This window comes from Chelonoidis abingdonii, chromosome 4 (assembly GCF_003597395.2).
Source record: "Chelonoidis abingdonii isolate Lonesome George chromosome 4, CheloAbing_2.0, whole genome shotgun sequence".
Classification (NCBI taxonomy): Eukaryota; Metazoa; Chordata; order Testudines; family Testudinidae; genus Chelonoidis; species Chelonoidis abingdonii.
Genome location: NC_133772.1, coordinates 48,289,986 through 48,310,906, shown reverse-complemented (window position 1 = coordinate 48,310,906; position 20,921 = coordinate 48,289,986). Strand labels below are relative to the sequence as shown.

At 38.0% G+C, this 20,921-nt stretch overlaps 1 long non-coding RNA gene across 1 annotated transcript in view; it reads right to left on the bottom strand.

Annotated features, from left to right (window-relative positions):
- The window catches only part of LOC116835933 (uncharacterized), a 22,788-nt gene extending 2,155 nt beyond the window's left edge, over positions 1-20,633 (bottom strand). Inside the window, exons 1-3 of the long non-coding RNA XR_004376337.1 lie at positions 20,566-20,633; positions 14,202-14,337; positions 12,794-12,900 (exon numbers count right to left, since the gene is read on the bottom strand). This is a non-coding gene — a long non-coding RNA (uncharacterized LOC116835933). The remainder of the gene's footprint in view (positions 1-12,793; positions 12,901-14,201; positions 14,338-20,565) is intronic.
- Positions 20,634-20,921: the final 288 nt, after the last annotated feature.

Below are 20,921 nucleotides of genomic sequence, written 5' to 3'. Positions count from 1 at the left end.
TGGTCCTCTGGTCAGGTGTTTGGTTCCCTTTGTTAACCCTTTACAGGTAAAAGAAACATTAACCCTTAGCTATCTGTTTATGACAACAGTGAAGTACTGTACGTACTTGGAAAAGCAAATAGAATTGCTGATGTAACTGATTAACTCATTACCTTCAGCAAAAATTCTGATTTTTGGAAACAGATGCAGATAAGCACCCAGTACTAGTTCCCAGTTTCCTATTCACAGTGGGCAGCTAATGACTTTGGATTTGTCATACAATTTTCTGCCCTCTCTTCCATCAAAACATTCAGGAATTATTTATAGAGAGGGAGTTCTTTTCACAATGAAATACAATCCACAACAGAAATGTCTGGACCAAGAGAAAGACCATTTCATGGCATTTCAATTCCAATGGTCAGGGGGAAAAGTCATTAGCTAATGGCTTCCCAACTGGTAGGCACACACATTCTTTCCTGATTTTTAGTAAATTTATGGGCTTCCTGAGCCAACCTAATTTTTTTTTTCTTTTTACAGAACTGCTTAATGCTCGAAACATTTTATAGACCTAACAGTGAATTGATCATCTAAGGAAGTTAATAAAAGTCTGATGCATAATATGAATAGGGTTTTTTCCATTAATGTTCCTTCATTGAATAGCATTCATGTACCCATACTACCTCACACTATTTGCTTGTCAGTCTTATAAGATAAGGTCAGGCCTGGTCAGTAATTGAATGGAAGGCCTCTAAGGAAAACCTGGCTGCTGCAGGTATCAGTGCAGATGACAGAGAAGAGGGCACTCCTCCTTCTAACAGTAGTGATCCACAGTCTTAGCATAGTGCTAAGAGGCAACATGGGGATAGTGAGTCTGAATAAAATTGGAAACTGAGGCTCCTAACCACATATGATCTTTAATCCTCCAGTGGCATTTTCCCTGATTGTGTGGATCTTGGGAATCCATTGGTTTCAGGGGCTGGACTCCTATCACTTCCAGGAGATGAGGGAAGAAGATCAAACCATGCACGTCTACACAACATGGAAAAAAATCATAGGAAACTTCTCAGGTACAACGTTAGAGTTTTCTGTCCCCATCATGAGACAATGTAGAGGACAATGTAGAGGACAATAGGACTTTAGGTAATAAACCCTCACAATTGTAGGAAGCATTATTATCCCCCTTTTACAGATAGAGGAATGTTAAGCAATTTACCCAAGGCCATAGACAGATCTTGTCAGATCAGGTAACAGAACTCAGGAGCTCCAAGCACCCATTAGCTGTGCTTAGACCATTCCCTCTAAGGGCTAGATCCTGCAAGGTGCTGAGCACTTTAGAGTTCCATTGACTTCATTGGGAGTGGAGGGTGCTCAGCATCTCTCAGGAGTCATTTGCAGGATCTTGTCTCATGTGAATATAAAACAGTTCAGTGAAAACGACAAAAGAGTCAGCTATTTGTTTCTGACAACAGGCAACTTCAGTTCATTTCTGTAGCAAAGACATGTTTGCTCAATCAGTTATACATGGTAAGTACACTCTGGGAAATAAAAAATGTCCTTGGTTTTATTCCACCCCAGTGTACATCTGAGGATGCTTATTTTTATTTACTTTTTAATGAAATTTAAACATACAATATCAAAATTCCATGATACTTGTAAATTCAGTCTAAAATTTAGTCTTCTGAATACTTGCCATGTATGTAACTGTTTTACCTGTTCCAAAGAAGCAAAGACCATGCAAAATCTAGAGGAGCTGACCAAAAAAATTACATAGGAATTCCTGTCTCCAAATCTGAAAAATAAGTTTGAGAAATATTTTTACACAAGTTAAAGCTTACAGTGCACCACTGTAGGTTCAGGAATAGTTTGGGAAATTAACTGGCAACTAAGAATTGCATCCATAGGGACAGAGGGCTCCCTCTCTGCCCACTTTGACCCTCCTCTGCCATCTTTGGTAGCCCCCCCGAACTACTTTTTGTCAATAGACAGCTGGGGGTCACTGGACTTCTCCACCTGTTTGCTCTTCCTCCCCTGAAGACAGAAATGTCTGTGTTTCGAGATGTACAGGCAGCAATAGTTTTAGCACACAGACCAACAGGATTAATCTAATTGCAGTTGCCAGTAAATATCACACTAATTATTTAAGCAAGAAAAGAAAGAAACAAATATAGTTTAAGATAAGTTTAATATAGTATGTGGTCTTAATCTAACAAAGAACTGTGCCCTGACTTCAGCAGCCAGGTGAAACTGCTAAATTAGTGACCTCAAAGAGGCTGGTGCCTTGATATCACCCAAGCAATCTTCTTCCTCCTTTGATAAAAGTAAAGTTAGAATTTCTTCTGCTCTCCCTTTCCTTTGCTTGGGTGAGTTCCCCTCTCCCCCGTCACCTCACTGGTTGGTAAAATGAGGATTTATCAAGTAGGAGAATCTGAAGTACGAGTAGCAGGAAAGAGTAGGTGATTGACTGGGGAGTGGAAGCCCAGCAGATAGTGCTTCACTAGAACTTGAGAGAGGAACTGTACAGGAAAACTCAATTAAGAACGATTCTCAGAAAAGAGAAGTGATAATGACTGAATAAAGAATGCTTGGAAAAAAGGGAGGGGATAGGAATCACGGGCAAACGCAGAATTTAGAAGATGATATTCAGATATATAAATTTTTACTCACAACTAAATTAAAATATCATCATAATAATCTTAGTCTATTCTGCATACAGAATATGTCACAGTGAAATGTGCATACTAAGCTAGTTTCTCTTGAATTTAATATGCGACTGTTCATGGCTTTGTTAGCAATACTGTATATTTGAAATAGACTGAACAAACTCTATGAGATTTTTTGCCGGATAAAAGTCATATGCCTTGAATGAGGATTAGTTGGATAACACATAAGCCCTGCAGGGAAAATATGTTATACAGGCTACTCGTCATAAGTGGGGATTCATATCAAATCCCACAGGAAGTCATGCACTGCAGTATTTGTTTTTATTTCATTTTACATTTAGTGGCAGTTTATATTGTTCTTCCACTTTGCTGTAGTTAAATAAATAGACATTGAAGCATGATAGATTTTTCAGCCTCTGTAACAATGTTGTGTGCTAGCCACGGGATAGCATTATGGACTATAATTATTGTCCAGTAGGTTTCAAGAAATTGTATATCGCATAAACACAAATTCATCCTGTAGAACTGCTTCTCTGATATCATGTATAAACTGTTTGCAAATATATTTCAGTATTGACTTGCTGCTGCTGCTGCCACCACCATCACCCAGTTCTAGCTTAAAGGGTGGTGTTCTAATCCTCAGATGTTCTTCAGTCTTGCCTTGCTTTCCTTTAACCTGAAGATTTGCCCTATCTATTCACATTCTCCTTCACTCTAGGATACTGCACAGTTTACACTGTGTCTGTCCAACTGCTGACTACTTTTCTGATGCTTTATCCTGTCAGACTCCTTTCCGCACTTTTTCAGGGCATGATTCTCCTCTCACCTCCCTTTCCCTTTTTCACAAGTATAACTCCTTTGACTTCTGTACAGTAACTCCTGGTTTACATTAGTGTGAGAGGAGAAGAGTGCTCTACAAAACAACCCCAGTAATAATATAACATATTTTTCTTCTTCACCACGTCCTTGTAGCAATCTTCAAACACAGGAACATAGGAATTGCCGTATTAGATCAGACCAGTGGTCCTTCTAATTTATTATCCTGTTTTTGGCAGTGGCCAGAATCAGATGCTTCTGAGGAAGATCCAAGACAATCCGCAGTAGATAGTAGTAGGGTAACCTACCCTCAAAAACAAATTCCTTCCTAGTTTCCATTAGCTAAAGTCTGGCTTTTGGCTACACCATAAGCATAAGCATGAATCTGTGATTACCCTTTGTCGTAGGTCTAGTGGCATTTCCCCTGCTGGACACCCAGATTGCTGAGGGGATCCAAATGCTAAATCCCATGTCACCTTAGTTTGTGAGGGCTGGACTGAGTTTAGGCACTGTGCATGGCTTTGGGCTCCTAGGCATGAGCTTCAGGTGCACACCCTGTGTCTAAGAGAGTCTCACATCTCTTGTCAGTGAGGACTCCAGCGTCCAATTGCCTAGCCCCAGAAATTAGTGCCATCTCCCAAAAGCCTCCACAGCAGCTCTTGCACTTTCCCCTGAATCCCAACAAAAGTGTGAGCCTGCTAGTTTACAGTTTACTTCTTCACAGGTATCCAACTGTGAAAACAAACACACACCGAGATAGGCTTTGCACAGGATTCTACAACACCATTACTCTTTACTTAGGAAATAAAGCACAAAGCAGTGTGAGCATCTAAGGGTCAAAAACCTACCCTTAACACAGCACCCCTTACTCTAGCTCACCTTCCTCTTGGTAAGGTGCTCAGGTAGGCAGGGATCCCTCTGCTCCTCAGGATGCTGCAGTAGCTGCCCCTCAGCTTGAGCTGGTGAAAATGGCCAAAGACCTAGAGCAGGTCCCTGCCCTTTTATAAACTTTCAGTCACCCCTGTCATGTGACCTACTGGAGAGATCAGGTGGGTGAGCTAATATCTTTTATTGGACCAACTTCTGTTGATGAGAGAGTCCATCATGATGCTCTTAATAAAGACATTGTCTTTATGGCTTATTACAGCAATCTGTAACCAACTATGCCCCCTTTTTGGTTGAGGATTACAGGGGTGTTAATGGGCCACTTCACCTTGAATGGTCCCTTAGAATATGTGTTAACTACTTGTGCTAAACTGCCTGATCCATCTGATGTGACACTGAGCACCTTTCCCAGACCTGAAGAAGAGCTCTGTGTAGCTCAAAAGCTTCCTTCTTGCCAACAGAAGTTGGTCCAATAAAAGCTATTACCTACCTTGTCTCTTTAATATTCTGAGACTGACATGGCTACAACAATACTGCATGTGAACTACTGATCAGCCTCAACAGGTGACCTCTCCCCTGTTTAATCAGTTCTCCTCAGTAGGCACCTGCCTTTTATCTAAGATACTTCTATTTGATTAGAGGACCATCAAGATTTAATGACCCTCTATTGTTACCCTTCGGCCATTACTCCTTGGAATTCGAGTCCAACATGGAGGTAAAAGGACAGTTGAGAACATAAACTGTTCTCATATTCAAAAGATAGTTTGCAGTCTGACCCAGATACACATAAAAAGCCTAAATATCAAACAGACTTCATATGCTATTTATATATAGATTCCCCAAATCGACGCCCACCTCCACCACAGTGTGATTTCATTATTAAATACGTTCAGATAAATAGAATAAAATTTAATAATGTAAGCGTGGTCCAGGACACTGTAATTGTAAAATAAAGTGAAGAACTGATTGCTATTTTGCAGAGTCCTCTGCAGAAGAGGCAAGCAATTAGATTACCACTAGTATCTTTCTAGTGCTTATACTGTATTTTGATTTGGTAACCCCTTTCTAAATGGTGGGTTATCCAATCATAAGCAACAGAACACTTAGAATAGGGATTGACTAATCATTGTGTGTGGGAAGTCTCTTCCTGAGCCAGCAGTGATTGGATTAGTGCCAACTGTTTTTTCTTCTAATCAATACCAGTATGTAAATCAGGTCTTCATTCAGATCATCTAGGCCTCAATATGTGTGGGTCTCTATTTGATTTATTAATCTTGGATTTTTGAAAATATTAATATGCAGCAGTTCATCTTAAAGTAGGAGAAAATTTGACATATGACATTTTTATACCACCGGTGTTTCTATGTATATGTATCCCTTAGTGAGTTGTTGTTTTTTTTTAACCTTGTCACATTTTTCAAACTTTTTGTGAGCCTAAATAAACTGTGCTTCTTTTGCTTGACTACTGGGGTGTTTCTAGACTTAGTTATTGATTCCTGGGATGGGGACTGTACTTTTTTGCATAGTTTGTGCTTTAGAATTCTCAAGAGGGAGGACCAAGGAGAGATGCTATCATCATATTACTCAAGAACTCTTCTGAAGCAGATGTAAACCATAAGTGTTACTGTGCCAACACTACACAACAGACCCAGACCATTGCCAGGACTAGGGATGACTGTGGGTTACACCTTGAAAAAAATTAATAATAACCCAATTTTTGGAAGCCCAGGTGCTCTAGTATTAGAGTGGGTTTGGGAGCCTGGAGTGTATTTCCATCTGGGTTGAACAACTCATTCACTGTGATGCTGGGCAAGTCACTTGGTCCTGTGTCTTTATTAGCTCAACAAGTAAAATAGTTGGTCCTCAGTGCAAAAAAGACTCCACTGCAGTAATACCTGAACTGAGCTTTCTTGGGTAAATACATTACAGTCGCTGAACAAAAAGTCAGTAAAACATTTTCAAACAAATACAGGGACCAGATCCGCATCTGGAGTAAACTGAAGACAATGTAGCTATTCTGATTTACACCAGCTGAGGATGTGTTTCTATCTGTTCCAAATTTCGGAAGTGATGATGTCTTTGCAAAGACAGTGACACAGTAAATCTAAAATAATATTAGGGCCAGACTCTGTCATCTATACATAATAAAATGTCTCCTGTATATTTTAAGCATGGTGTCAACCTAAGTTTAAAATCAGTTTCTTAAAATGTGAATTTACAGAATCTTAAGGAGAAAAAAACAGACAGAAAACCTTATCGTTGGAGTCTGGAAGTACGTTGTTGATTTGTAAAATCAGGGTAATAGAATTTAGTAATGGAAAATATACTGGGAACCCTTTAAAAGTTTCCTTTTACTGCTAGGTATTAATTGTACCAGCAGTAGTCTTTATTCAGTACAGTCACTGCCTGCAAATACTGATATTACCTTACCTAATGATAAAATATTGAAAGGAACATTTATAAGGTCACCTTTTATAGGTCATCTAGTTCATCCCCAAGTCAGTACAGGATGTGTCCCTATCGTTTATTTACTAGTGCTTTTTGCACTCTTGTTTTAGATGCCTCAACTGATATTGATTAATTGAATTTGGTAGGTTTTGGGAGGGGGGAGGGGGAAATGCTATGCTGCTTCAAGCAGTGAATTGCATCTAAAATATTAAATATTGGTTGGTACCAACCAACATTGATGGAAATTCAGCATTACATGAAGGTGACCCATAAATAAAAACAATTTTAATTTGGTCTCAGTGATTTTCCACAGTTGGGTTTTACAGCATCAACTCAGTGAACAAGACATTGTAACAACATCTATTCATTAACAGAACTATAAGATAGGGAAAAATATCTATACATGTCTGAAATATCTGTTTTGATCCTATAAGATAGGCAACAGTATTCAAGCTCTGAAATTGTTTATAAAGTAATCAGCATTAATTTGTTCTGTTCAGATTTTAATTATATACCATAGGCCTTCCTGACAGGACACTACCACAACTATAGCTGTCAAATGGAAATTAATTTGCTAGTAGATGACCACATACTTCATGAATTATACATGAAACTTTCTCTCATTGTGACTGTTGCTAAAAGACTCATCATCCCTCCATTTAAAAAGAATGACAATTGTTTTTAAATAAGTCTGATTAGCAGTAAGTAGATGATGAAGTGTTGAGAATGATTTCTAAAATATTGTTCACAGCCCATTTCTTATTGACATGTTTTGCTACAATTTGGGTCACATTGCCCTTTTCTTAGTGTTAAGCAGAATTCTGTCTGACTGATGGGTAGTCCACTGCATTTACTTTCAAATACAAAATTGATAGCTAGATTTACATTTCTTCTTTATAAGACTCAGCCTTTGCAAGCAAGCCTTAGATTTCAGACATAATTCTGTTATTCAAATGGGAGAAGAGTTTGATAGCTATGCTAATCACTTTTATCTGAGAAAACATAACTAATAGCTTGGTTACATTTGCCTACATTTATGAGCATAATTTTAGCACATAATTTTATTGCGCTATAAAACATAATACTGCATTAGTCCGCTCTTTAAAAAAAAAAGATACCTTAGAGTGATTTGCACTTAAGCCTTCACACTACATTTAAATGACAGTATCATTTTAAAATTTTGACCTTTTTGAATTAATGAAAAAGAGTTTCATGTAACAATTATCCATATAAGGCCATTTCCTATAGACATAATATTTGGTGAAAATGTTTAAGATATTCATGGCAGCACTGATTGCCTAGGATTGTTGTGAGTCAGTTATTCTTATGTCTATATTGGATAGAATTAAGATAATTTTTTCTTATATTGCATGAAAGGGATCTCTTCAAACTCTGTATACATTAACAAATTACTTGGAAGAAAATAGGAATGCTCTACATACACTAATTTTTCATAGAAGACCTGTAGTCAGTAAAAATAATCATGTCTTCAGTGCTGGCAGAGAAAGAGAAATAAAGCTTTATGGTGCAAGAGGATCAGTTATTTCTATCCATGATTTGAAGAGTCTTGTGTGTGACTATGGAGATAATATGCTAAAAAGAAATCACTCCGAAGTAAAGTGCGTAACATTTCCTCTTGGGAAAGGTCATAGATCGTGATATTAGAATTATTTCCCGAGGAAGATATCTATGTCAGTAGCTACAAGAGTACACTAGTGACACGTAAGACGTCTAACACTCACAAAACTTTGTACCTACATAGAGCCTGTCATCTGAATATCTCCAAATGCATTCATGATTTTTATCCTAATCATCTTCTGCTGTAGGTAAGTATTGTTATCCCCATCTTGCAGATGGGAAAGCTGAGATATGCAAAAGTTAGATGATTTGCTCAATGTCACATAGAGTCTGTGACAGAGCCTGAAACAGAATTCAGGTTTTCATGCTCTACTTCAATCACTGGTTAGGCAATGACCTCTTCTCAAGGGAGTTCCACTGGGCCAGCTGTGGATCTTCTTAATTGTCTGCAAGGTAGGATGCAGATTCTTTTCCAGAATAACTGCTTTTTTCCCCCTGGCTTGCACTTTTTCATACTCTCAACGCCACAAACATTTAAGCACATCCTTAACTTTACCCATGTAAATAGTTCCTTGTTCTTCATGTGTGTAAAGGTAACCATCTACATAATTGTTTGCACAATAAGGGTTAACCTCATCTAAAATTATCGAGATCTTAAATTGAATGATGTCATGTTTGTTTAGTGACAGCAAATGAAATCACATTGCTAAGGTGTGTGCTATTGGTACTTTGGATTTGACATCATTTTTTCCCCACTTATTTGATTTCACAGGCTCTTAATGTTTGTGATGGAACTAATATGGTATATTGCATTAACTAACAATGCTAACATGGCTCCATTGTATAGCTATTTCATTACATTTGCAGCCTTTGTCATTCTGGTGACTTGAGAAGCATGCCTGCTTGGGTTTTCCTGCACTGTACTGCTGCAAGATATACTAACACTGAAGTCACTGAGGAAGCTTTGGACATGGTATTTTAGATTGGGATAGTGCCTTCTCCCAAACTGAATCACTGTGATTAAAACAAAGAATACGAATATCTAAGTATCTACTTTCACAGTGTGAGCAAATGTAAATTGTTTTGAAAATAGCAGAATGCAAATTGATCTGTTAATTCATTTCAATATACAGTGTTGACAGGTCTTGTGATTTTATAGCGAATCTCAGGCTATTAGTGTGTTTCTTAGCACCCCAGCTCTGAGTAATCTAATTTCATGAGAATCTCAACTTTCATGTTTTTAAAAATCAGTTTTCTAGTCCTCACGATTGTGGAGGGAAGCTTGAAAATAGGAACCAAGAAAAAAAGAAAGGTCAGATGCCAGAAGGCAAACTAAAAGAACCCAACATTTATTATTTTTCTTCAAATCTGAGTTTTTAACACATGATTGTGGGGACCTGACTCTATTTTCAAATGCTTGGGGTTGACAATACTAAATGCAATTCTAATTTTCCCAGAGGAATTACTGTTAAAGAGCATGAAGGTGATGAGTGTTGTGCATAAAAGCTCAAGGTAACAAGTGCTGAACAGGACAGAGTGTCCCAGAAAACCTGCGAGCATTAAGAAAAGGGAATACTAAAGAAGGCCTGTGTCCTCCTGCACCAGGTTAGAGCAGCCTGAGCTACTCTACATGACACTAGGTGAAAACAACCTTAAGGGTCTGAAATCACAGCCATGGATCAATGTGATATAAGAACTTCCCTTACTCCTCCTTTTCCCTACTACACCAGCACAGGGATTGAGAAAATAGTGAAAGAACCCCTACATTGCTTTATATTAAGCTGATCATCCCTAACCCAATTAACCTGGCTTTACAGGAAGATTACGCTTGTAGTGAAGCACAAAGTGACTTCTCTACCCCAGAGAATCTGGATCTCCAGGGCAACAACTTTTCAGTATCAGAGGGGTAGCCATGTTAGTTTAGATCTGTAAAAGCAGCAGAGAGCCCTGTGGCACCTTATAGACTAACAGAGGTTTTGGAGCATGAGCTTTCATGGGTGAAGTGGGTATTCACCCACGAAAGCTCATGCTCCAAAACGTCTGTTAGTCTATGAGGTGCCACAGGACTCTGCTGCTTTAACTTTTCAGTAGAAAGGCTGAAGTTTCCCCTCACTCATACTGGGGTAAATCAGGAATAATTCCAATGAAGTCATTGGAATTACATTAATGTAAAATTGGTGTGAAAAGTCAGTCAGGCACTATAATTGTACTTGCACAAGCTTGCTCTCATTCCATCATACGTATTACTTGGTATTTGCTTGCAACTAAGCCATTGCAGTGTTTGGAAATCAGAAGTAGCCTTTTCTTTCTACAGTCTGATTCTGGTAGTTGTGGTTAATGAGCTCATGTATAAGAGCATTGTTAAATCTTCCACAGATACAGAACATACACCCAGAAAGCTACTGCCCAGAGGAGGTTAAAGGGCACAGCTGTTTCACTCCTATACTGGATTCCCAAAAATCCTTCCCCAAAACACTCCCATTGACTCCAATAGGTTTCAGATCAGCCCAAAGTCAAAGCTTTTATACACATATAAAGTAAAAGATTGGATATGTTTGAAGCAGTAGATTCAGGAGATTTGCTGCCTCCACCGCACATCCCCTTTTGAATTCTTGGACCCCTTTCCTTCCTTTGATACCTCATGGAATTGAACACATAACTCAGAATATGGATGCTGCCTACTATGTAAAAATATTCAAAGCTAAGACTGACATTTTAGCCTTAATTAACACAGTTGTATGTGTGGAGGCAGAGGAAGGAAAGCCTGAAATGAGGACGGAGTGTCAACCTTAAATTTGAATTAATCTGCTTTCATTAATTTAAGCAAGCTCCCCTCCAAAGGCCAAAATCAATGGAGTTGCACCCACTGAATTTGGCCCTTAATGTTATTAAAGATAGTCTTGAAAATGTTATTTTTTTTTGCGGGGGGGGGGGTTGTTTGATTAATATTTTTAAAGAAGATAATCACTCACCAAGAAATTTCAAATAATCCTGCCGAAACAAGATAATCCATACCTACCATCGGAACCACGCTAAACCACTATTTACTATGTAAAATGCCCTTACACTTAGGCTTTTCTAAATTCATATTTAGGACAAAAGTTTCAACCTTGGTGACTAAAATTAGGCTCCTAAATCCATATTTATATACTTAAATAAGAGTGGTCTGATTTGCAGAGATGCAACTCCCATTGACTTCTGCAGTGCTCAGCACCTATGAAAATCCGGCCATTTTTATGTAGTTGTCTAAATATAGTTTTAAGTTGCTTAACTTTAGGCTCATAAGGTTGAAAGTGCTGTCCTGAGCAGACAGCATAGCACTAAAACCAATGGAAGTTGAGGGACCGCAGCGTCTTGCAGGCTTGAACCTTAGAACATGGATTCTAAATAGAGTGTGCTTTTTTTTGTGGCCATTCTATTGAGCAGTGCCTCTTAATAATTTTTCTTATGTATTTAATTTTTATATAAAAATACCAACAGTCACTGCCATACTTGATGATACAATAATGACTGTCTTATTTCTGGGCCCAATCCAATGCCTCTTGGAAAGCCTGACTAACTTCAATGGGCTTTGGATCAGGCTCTCTAAAACCACTTTGGGATGTGGACCTGCACCAAAATAATGGTTCGATGAAATCTGGGTCATGATCATCATCATAAATACAAATAATGATAATTAATACTTTGCACATCTACAGATTTTAACTTGAGGATCTCAAAGCTCTTTATAATACTGGTGGATAAAACTTCACAAACAGTACCTTAATAAGGTAAGAAAGTATCAGTGTCCCATTGTCCTCATAGGAAAACTGAATGATGATGAACTAAGTGACCTGTTCAACATTACATGGAAAATACATGGCAGATTTTGGAATAAATTGATAAATACAAATAAGATCTCCTAAATCTCAACCCTGTGCTACAGACAAAAATAATCTTTTGTTGCGCTGATCAACAGCAATCATTTTTAATTTCTGAATAGTTTCATAACTAGGTAATTTTTTCATTACATTCTTAAAACTTAAAAAAAAAATATTCCTCACAGATTATAAAAATAAGGAAATAAATTCTCTGTCATCCACATTCCCACCTGGACTGAATTTTACAACTGTGATACAAGCCCTTTAAAACTCCAGAGTTTAAAATGGAAACACTGTTAACCCTTAAATATAGTGGCATGATTGTATATAATATAGGAAGAGTAATAGCCAACTAGGTAGCTGTTCACTTAGCAGCTAGTAGTTCATTCATTTTTATAAGAACAAAGTTGATGTCCATATGATGAAGCTTCCAGTCAGGGAAAATCGAGTAGCAACTGGAGTATAATAAGAATGTATGAGAATTAGAGAAAAAGGAAATTGGGAAGCCATTTTGTCCATGGCTGCCCATCTAATTATTTCCTAAATGGGAAAATGCTTTTGCCTTACCTGGTTGGATATCTGCACATTCAACATGAAAAATATTTCCTGACATCTGTTCTGAATTTTCATTTTAATTTCAATGTATGCTTCTTTGTCCTGTCATTTTTGTTAGCCTGAAAACAATATAAAATGACAGATTCTAAACTAATTACATTTTAAAAATTGTTTTACTTTTAAAAAAAAGAGTTTCAATAACTTATACTGTTGCCTCTGCCTTAGTAAAGTGATGTTTTCTAATTGCAGTCACATCACAAAATTCAGTACCACAGAACAGACTTGCACACATTTTTCTAGCCAGGATATTCTGCCTTAGAAGACTTGAAAATAGAAAGTTCAGCTCCCAGAATGAAAACTGGGCTAATTACCTTTCTCTTTTTTGGGGCAAACTAATTCCAAAATGCATTTTATTTGTCTGTGTGCCTGTCTTCATTTCTAAAGTGCCTGTTATTATTATTTATTATTTCTCTTGTGGGAGAGCCTAAGGATCTTTGCTATCACTGTATAAACAAACAACACCCACAATTCTTTCCTGGTGTGCTCACAAGAGCCCTTTGGTATCTTAGCTTGATATTTAATGTACGTTTTCGGTAGCACTTAGGGATTGATAGCAATTATTATTATAAACCAGGTGGATCTTTACACACTGGTCATTCCTGTGGCAAGAAAGCTAGGTTTTCAGAATCTCCAATCAGGCTGTTCTGAAGAACAGAGCAGAATCACTAATCAGACAAAACCACGCCATAATGAGACCAAGGCTCAGATATCTAGATTATCTTCCCAAACAGGGAAAGGTAGTCAGGCTGGCAGTCCATGCTAATAAATAGACACTGGAACTCAGTTCAGCAGACCACATTACCAAACAGAAACTGGGCTTAGATCAGCAAGCTTTCTTATTAAACAGAGACTGGGACTCAGGTCAGCTGGCTATAATACCTCATCAGAAACTGAGCTCCAGTCTTTATTTGATGAGGTAGCCTTTTGTTCTGAGCCTGAGATAAGCATTCACCTCTGAGAGAGACTGGGGTTCAGCTCAGCAGACTTTTTTGCTTTCATAAGAAGTTAAATAAACTTAACATGAGATCTGATGACTAGTATCAATTTCACATGTCTTCAAATTACCTACTTGGTCACAAGCCAGTCATTAAAACATTTATACCATTCTCTGATGTGAAATAAGCATATAAAACATATGCTACTTACTAATCTCACTAGTCAAATCCATATAAACATCTATAGGCCTGATTTAATGAAAAATAAGTTTCACACACAGCATATAAATTATCTTTAGCCTAGTAGCACACACCATCATTATTTTGCTTCCCACAAATGAAATATGGGTATTGGGAAGGTCTATTTTAATCCCCACTAAGAAAACTGATGTAATGTTTGTAACTGAAATTTGCATCTGACTTACTGGCATAACAATCGTCTTCATTGTGCTGTTCTGAAACATTGAAAACCAAGTAAAAGCATATCTGAGAGTTGGTTCACATTTCTCCTTTCATCCTCCGCTTGCCTCTTCTCCTATTGTAAATCTTTGGGTCTCAATCCTGCAATGAGATCAAGGCAGGCCATCTGCCATCAAGGCAGGCCATCTCTAAACCTGCACAGGAAGTCAGTGACGCTCTGTGTAGATACACAGATCTGTGCACAGAGTGCTCACTGCTCATAGAGCCTTCCATGAGTTCTTTTTTTCCTCCTCTAATAGAGTTTGCTCAGAGTTTTCCAATATGGTCTAGGAGTGAGGCTTCTAGTTTTCACTCAGTTTAACTCCAATTATGGGCAAAATCAATTGAATCTTAAATTTTAGGTATACACTTACCACCCCAGAAAAAAATCCCTTCCCCATCCAATATTGCATCATTGGCAGGGTGCATTATGGGCTTGTTCCTGCATTAATGCAGTCAATGGGAGTTTTATCGTTGACTTCAGGTAGTGGTCACAGCTGGGGGCAGAATACTACACCCGATGGACCTATGGCTGGATCTAATGTGGAACATCTGTATTTTTCTAAATATAATATTAAATAACTAAAGATATTTTAAGAGGAAATATTGGAAAAATAAGTATAAAAGAGGAGCCTTTGGCAAGTGTTTTAGCAGTAGGCTGGTAACACTTGAAAGCAAGTAGGCAAAAGTGACATAGAGTCAGTCATCTACTTGGAATCAATTTCCAACAATGGAAAAAGAACAGAATCTACCTGATTCTAAAGTAGGTGGGCGTTGCCTAAGCCGTCTGAACAGAGGAGCTCCTGCTGAGATTCACTATGGCTCCTGATTGTTAAACAAGAAAATGGTCACCAGAAAGACTTGAAATGTTGTAAAGTTGAATAAACAGAGTGAAGAGCATGTAGCTGTGACCTGTCTCTGGACAGGTTTTAAATTAACGTCTCCTTGTATGGGTTTGATCCAAATCCACTGGAGTCAATGGGAGACTTTCCAAAGACTTCAGTGGATTTTAGATCAGTCCCTATAAGCTTAAACAATTATTATGCATATCTTACTCTTTTAAAAAAACCCGGGAAATGCTTTTCTTTCCCCCTTCATGTTCTGTTTGTTTGTTTGTTTGTTTTTGTTTTTGTTTTTTGGAATGTCCTTCTAGTGGTTCATTCAGAAAGGAGCCATTTCTTTGTAGAGGGAAAGTCTGGGGGAAACTGTTTCATTGATTGTGAAACCCACCAACTATTTGGTCCATACTACACTTTTGTCATGAATTTACACATTTTCAGATTGAAGTCCCCAGAGAGCAGGAATAAAAGGTGTCTAAGTTGCTGCTGAGTTGAGGCCTTAGCCATAAAAGTGAAAAATCTAGTTCGTAGGTAACAATAGTAAGCTAATGCAAATGGTCATTGACTTCATTATGGAAATCTTTGGCAACAACTTTTCCAGACTCATGTTAAGCCTTAAGAGAGAAATGTTTCAATACAGAACCATTTAATCATTTATATGAATGAAAATGAGTGCAAACAGATTGTTGAGATGGCTTTAAGATCACCTCTTTTTTCTTGTATAGAATACCCACTATAATTACATTTTGCCTGTCAGTTCATAAATTTTGCTTATTACAAAACAGGCATTATTGATTGCTTTTTAAAAGTACTAAAACTAAGCTCAGAGCAGTAGATCTCTCAGCAAATTCAAAACATACTATCATCGAAACTAATCACTGGCAAAAGGACTGTGGAAAAACTGTCCAAGTTTATTGTAAGCCCAGTGCAAAAAATTGAAACTACCATGAGTTTTAGTTTAGCAACTTGGCTTTGAGTTTAGCATGTTGTAAGCCACAATGAAAAAAAGATAAACTTATCTGGCAAAGCCAGACACTTTTAAAGCCAACATCCTGTAATTGTTTCCTCATTTGGCCTGGCAGCTTAAACAAAGATTTTTAAAAAAAATGCCTATGACAACACTGTAAAATTTTCAGAAAGAAAGAAAGAAAGAAAGAAAGAAAGAACTTATATTTACCTGAGCTGTCCTAAATGAATTTTCTAAACTGACTATAGCAGTTTATTGCTTTGTAGTTTTCAGGTAGGATTGAACAAAACAAAATCAAAGAAACTCATTAGTCTTATGGCAAAAGCCTGAATTTAAAAATTGCTTGACTTGAATTACAGTGCCAGCGGCAGACACACTAACACAGTCAACCATATCAGTATAGAAGAGCCAAAGTGGATGGCAGACAGCACGTGAGGCCTCAGCCTCTTTGAGATCAGTTGATTAAACAGTGCCAGCGGAGATTTATACACATTGGGAATATCCTTATTTACTCGCAGTAAGAAATAAAAGTGATCAGAAAGGATTTAGAGCTGGTATTCTCATTAAAATAAAGATAGAGGCTGACATCTACAAATAGTCAATCTTGGCTAAATAGAGTTTCTGGGGCAGGGGAGGGGCAATCTGATAATAGTTGAAAAAATAACAATTTTTGCAGTTGCATTGAAATGAAACAATAAAAATAGTGAAATGCATTCCTACTCTTACTTCTCTTTGTGCTGCTTTGTTGCCAGTCATGAACTACAACTGAAAGAAAACAGGAGGTAGCTACTGCTCTGGCCAGGAAACAATGCCCTATTCAAAGGTAGTATCTGTTCTTAATATCAAGACACAAATTTAACTATCCACTGGTAGAGGAAAAAAACATTTATGTCAATGTCAAGCCAGGAAAGCAATTATGTACTAACTTAAAAAGTTAACAAAATGGAATACATAAAAAATATTTTTAAAGTGGAAATAATTTAAGAACCTTCTAAATATCTTAACAGTGCACTTGGCTACACTTGGATTTAGGAAGTAATATTTTACATGAAACAGTAGATTTTTTTTACAGCTTGAAATCCAAAAGCAGGGCTGTACTCCATCAAGAAATGACAACAGCAAACTTAGTGCCACTGTGGAAGTAGCGAATGCAAATCCTGCAGTATTTAGAAAGACGCCAGATAATAAGACCATTATTAAACAGGTATGCTCAGGGCAGCTGTGTTCAGAAAACTTATTGTATTCACTAAGCCAGGACTAGGTAGACATGATTACAGAGCTAGTTTAATCAGAATGTGCAAAAAAGACCTTTGGTCACTAAGATTTAGAGACAGCAGAACAAATTCTGTGTAATTACCTGTGAAACCCATTATAAATTTAGGGGCTTATGCAAATGTGACTGCAGAAAAAATCTGACCCCAGAACAAAGAGCCTTTCACAGCATTAGCCAGATAAAAAGTAGTATGGATGAATCCTGGCTCATAATCTATTTATCAAGTTGTGATGCATGTGAAAGAAACATTGCTAAAGATCATATGCAACATTTCCATTTAATGAATCTTAAAATATACAAGGAAGCATAGATAGAGTAGTGGACTAACATTCAGGTGAGTTGGGCAAATTTTCTATTCCTGGTTTGGCCACTGACCTGCTGAGTGATCTTAGGCAAGTCACTTCACCTCTTTTTGTATCAGTTTCCCCATCCAGAAAATGTGGATAATGATACTTCTTTGTAAAGCACTTCTGCCAGACGCTGGAAATGGGCGACAGGGGATGGATCACTTGGTGATTACCTGTTCTCTTCATTCCCTCTGCGGCACCTGGCATTGGCCACTGTCAAAAGACAAGATACTGGGCTAGATGGACCTTTGGTCTGACCCAGTATGGCCCTTATTACATTCTTATGTAAAGACAAAGATGAAAAGAGCTATAGAAGAGCTAGATATTATTAATGTAATATAATGAGGATGCAGTTTTATTATTTAAGCTCTTCTAAGTTACTCAAGAAAATCAGTCACATCTGGACATGTAGCCATAAGCAACTGTATACATAGAGATTCCTTTTCAAATACTTTACCCAAATTTCAGCATAACGAGCTAGGCTCATTGGTGCACTCCAACTACTTTGTGCCCCTCCATTGATGCAAACAGACATAAAATTTGGCAACACTGGGACCTGACTTGGTGGCCATGGCAACTTGGCTGCCTTGTTGGTAAAAATAGAAATAAAAAATATCTTAAAATAAAACATTTTTTCCTGGAGTATGTGATTCTGTGAGTGTATTGAAAATGCAGCCAGGCCATCCTGCTTGTTGGAAGCTGATGCCCAAGTGAAAAGGAATCACTTTCCTCCACAATGAGGGAATCTGTCTAGGTTTGTGGAAAGGCACTGGTTTTATTATCTCACAAGGGTTTAGGCTAAGTACCTATAAATTAGAGTTGAACAAATAATTTGTGGCAGATAATGTCATCAATGGGTTCAATTCGTTGGTCCAGCCAAACTCTGCTTGGTAGAGGACTTGGGATGAGGAGGCAAAAGTGGCTTTACACCACCTTTACACTTTTCTTCAGTCCGAGAGCTGGCCAAGGGGCTATTCTGGCGGCCAGGTATTGCTGGAGTACACAAACACTCCAACTATGCTCCCAGCACTGCCCCTAAGCTGGGAAGAGGTCAGGAAGAGAAGATGTTAAACTGTAAAGGGTTCTGGTTTCCACAGAAGAAAATTAATAATGTTTTAAATAATAATATGGTATTTAGAATGTAGTGCTCTATATAATCAAAGCACTATGCCAACATTAACTCATTAACTCATCTTTGTGATCCCTCTGAGAGATAAATATTATCATCCCTGTTCTACAGACGGGGAAAGTGAGACAGAAAAATGAAGCGACTTCCCCAAGGCTACGAAGCAAGTCACAGGCAGAGCCAGGATTAGAAAGCAGAATCTCTTAGCAGTCAACCCTCTGTTCCTTCTTCCAGCACACACTGCCCATTTCTCTGCTGCCCCTCTACACCCAGGCACACCCTTGGGTAGCTGGCTAATCCAGGTTGAATAAATGTAGCTTATTTCTCTTTTTAAAGACTATCCAGGAGTAGAGCATGTTTTCCACAGAGCACATCAGCATATCCTCAGGGTGACTTACATTCATTTTTTAAATTTGTTTGTATGTTTTTTTTCTTTCTCCCCATAAAATGATCACAAGCACTTCAGTGAGTGTGTGTGATTCAATATTTGAATTCTGAGCTATATTGGTGAATTATAATTGGCCACATAAGTCACAAGGTATATCTTGTCACTGACTCAATGAGCACAGCAATACTCATATCAGGAGGCACATTTGAAAAAGCTGTAGGAGCTTTGAATCTCTCAGAGAAAGGCAGCAGTTTTAGGGAGAGGGAACAGAGAAAAGGAACTAGGGAATCTTAGAAAACGTTTAAACCTCTTCTTTCCTATGCCTAACAGGCCTTGCCCAAAGAACTATTCCCCGAAAAAATGACATGAGTGTAAGATTTATTACAGAGTTTAATTTTTGTTTGTCACATAGACACAAAGTACTTGTGTGTACACTCCTAGTGGTGAAGACTTCTAAGTTGTTTAATTGTTTCTGTGCTAGGATTCTGGCAAAGGGATTTGGAAAAGATGTTTCCATTCCCCCATATAAAAAACATCCAGCATGTAGTTATCATCAGGGTCAATAACATAATGCAACCGTGTTCATGAACAGTCCTAGATGTGAAGGATGCTCTCAGAGCTTCACCTAGTGCATTTAATTGCCTCTATGCCATGGTTCTGGCAAGGGATACAGGAACCATTACCCTAATGTCTCAGACAGTGTCATCTTCCAAAGAAAATACATCACTTCCAGCGCAAGTACTTGTGCACCCTTCTAAAACTGAACCCAAACCAAACCTTTTTAAAGATTCTGAAATGTAAAAGGGGTTTTGATTATTATTTTTAACCAGATGTGCTGAAAATAAATGCAGGAAAGGCTATTTGCATTGGAGAAACTGGAAGCAAAATATTCTGGAAAGCTGTAAAGGGGGTAAGCCTGTTTTTAATCAGGCTTCTAGCCAGATTTGGCAGACTCAGGAAACGTCAGGTAAGCATCCAAAACAATGGGTTGCCTATCTGAACCAAGCCCAGACTCTGAACTCTTTGAGATGCATTCATCACTATACAGAGTCACTTCATAGTCAGAACTATTTCGAGAAATCCCTGTAACACAGAGAGATATCATTGATGATGAGGAATCCTATGAAAACCTAGATAAATGAGCGAACATTATGCTCAGAGTACCATCCACATGATATATGACATTAGACAATGGCATTTACTTATCTATACTATTTAATGGCACAGATATATATATATATACACAAAAGGATGTAGAAGATTTAAATTCTTCTCTTTTTCTCAGATCCCTTTATTTTCCCTAGTGTGCACCCTCATTTCTTTTATGTCTTTATAAATAAGCTTGTCAGATCAATTCAAAAGAACTGTCTTGAGTCAACAATTTACTCACCAAAATTGCATGAGCTACAGAATGTACTCTGATGAGTTCTGATTTCAGGGTTATTTCATTATTTTCTTCTTCTTCCTTAAAGCACTTTTTTAAAATGAAAAGAAATATATATATATATATATATAAGCGACTGGATAGCGTAGTGGTTAAGAGTGCCACCCTTTGATACGAGAGACCGCCCTTTGATACGAGAGACTGGGGTTCAAATCCCAGTAGGTACCCAACTTTCCAGTAAAGGTCCTTGGGCAAAAGACCCCCTAACGCTTCACCTGCCTACCTCAAATATGAGAGTGACACCAACTAGGAGAGTCATGCTGGCTCGGACGTCGCCCGGATTAACAAGGTCCGCGCCAGAT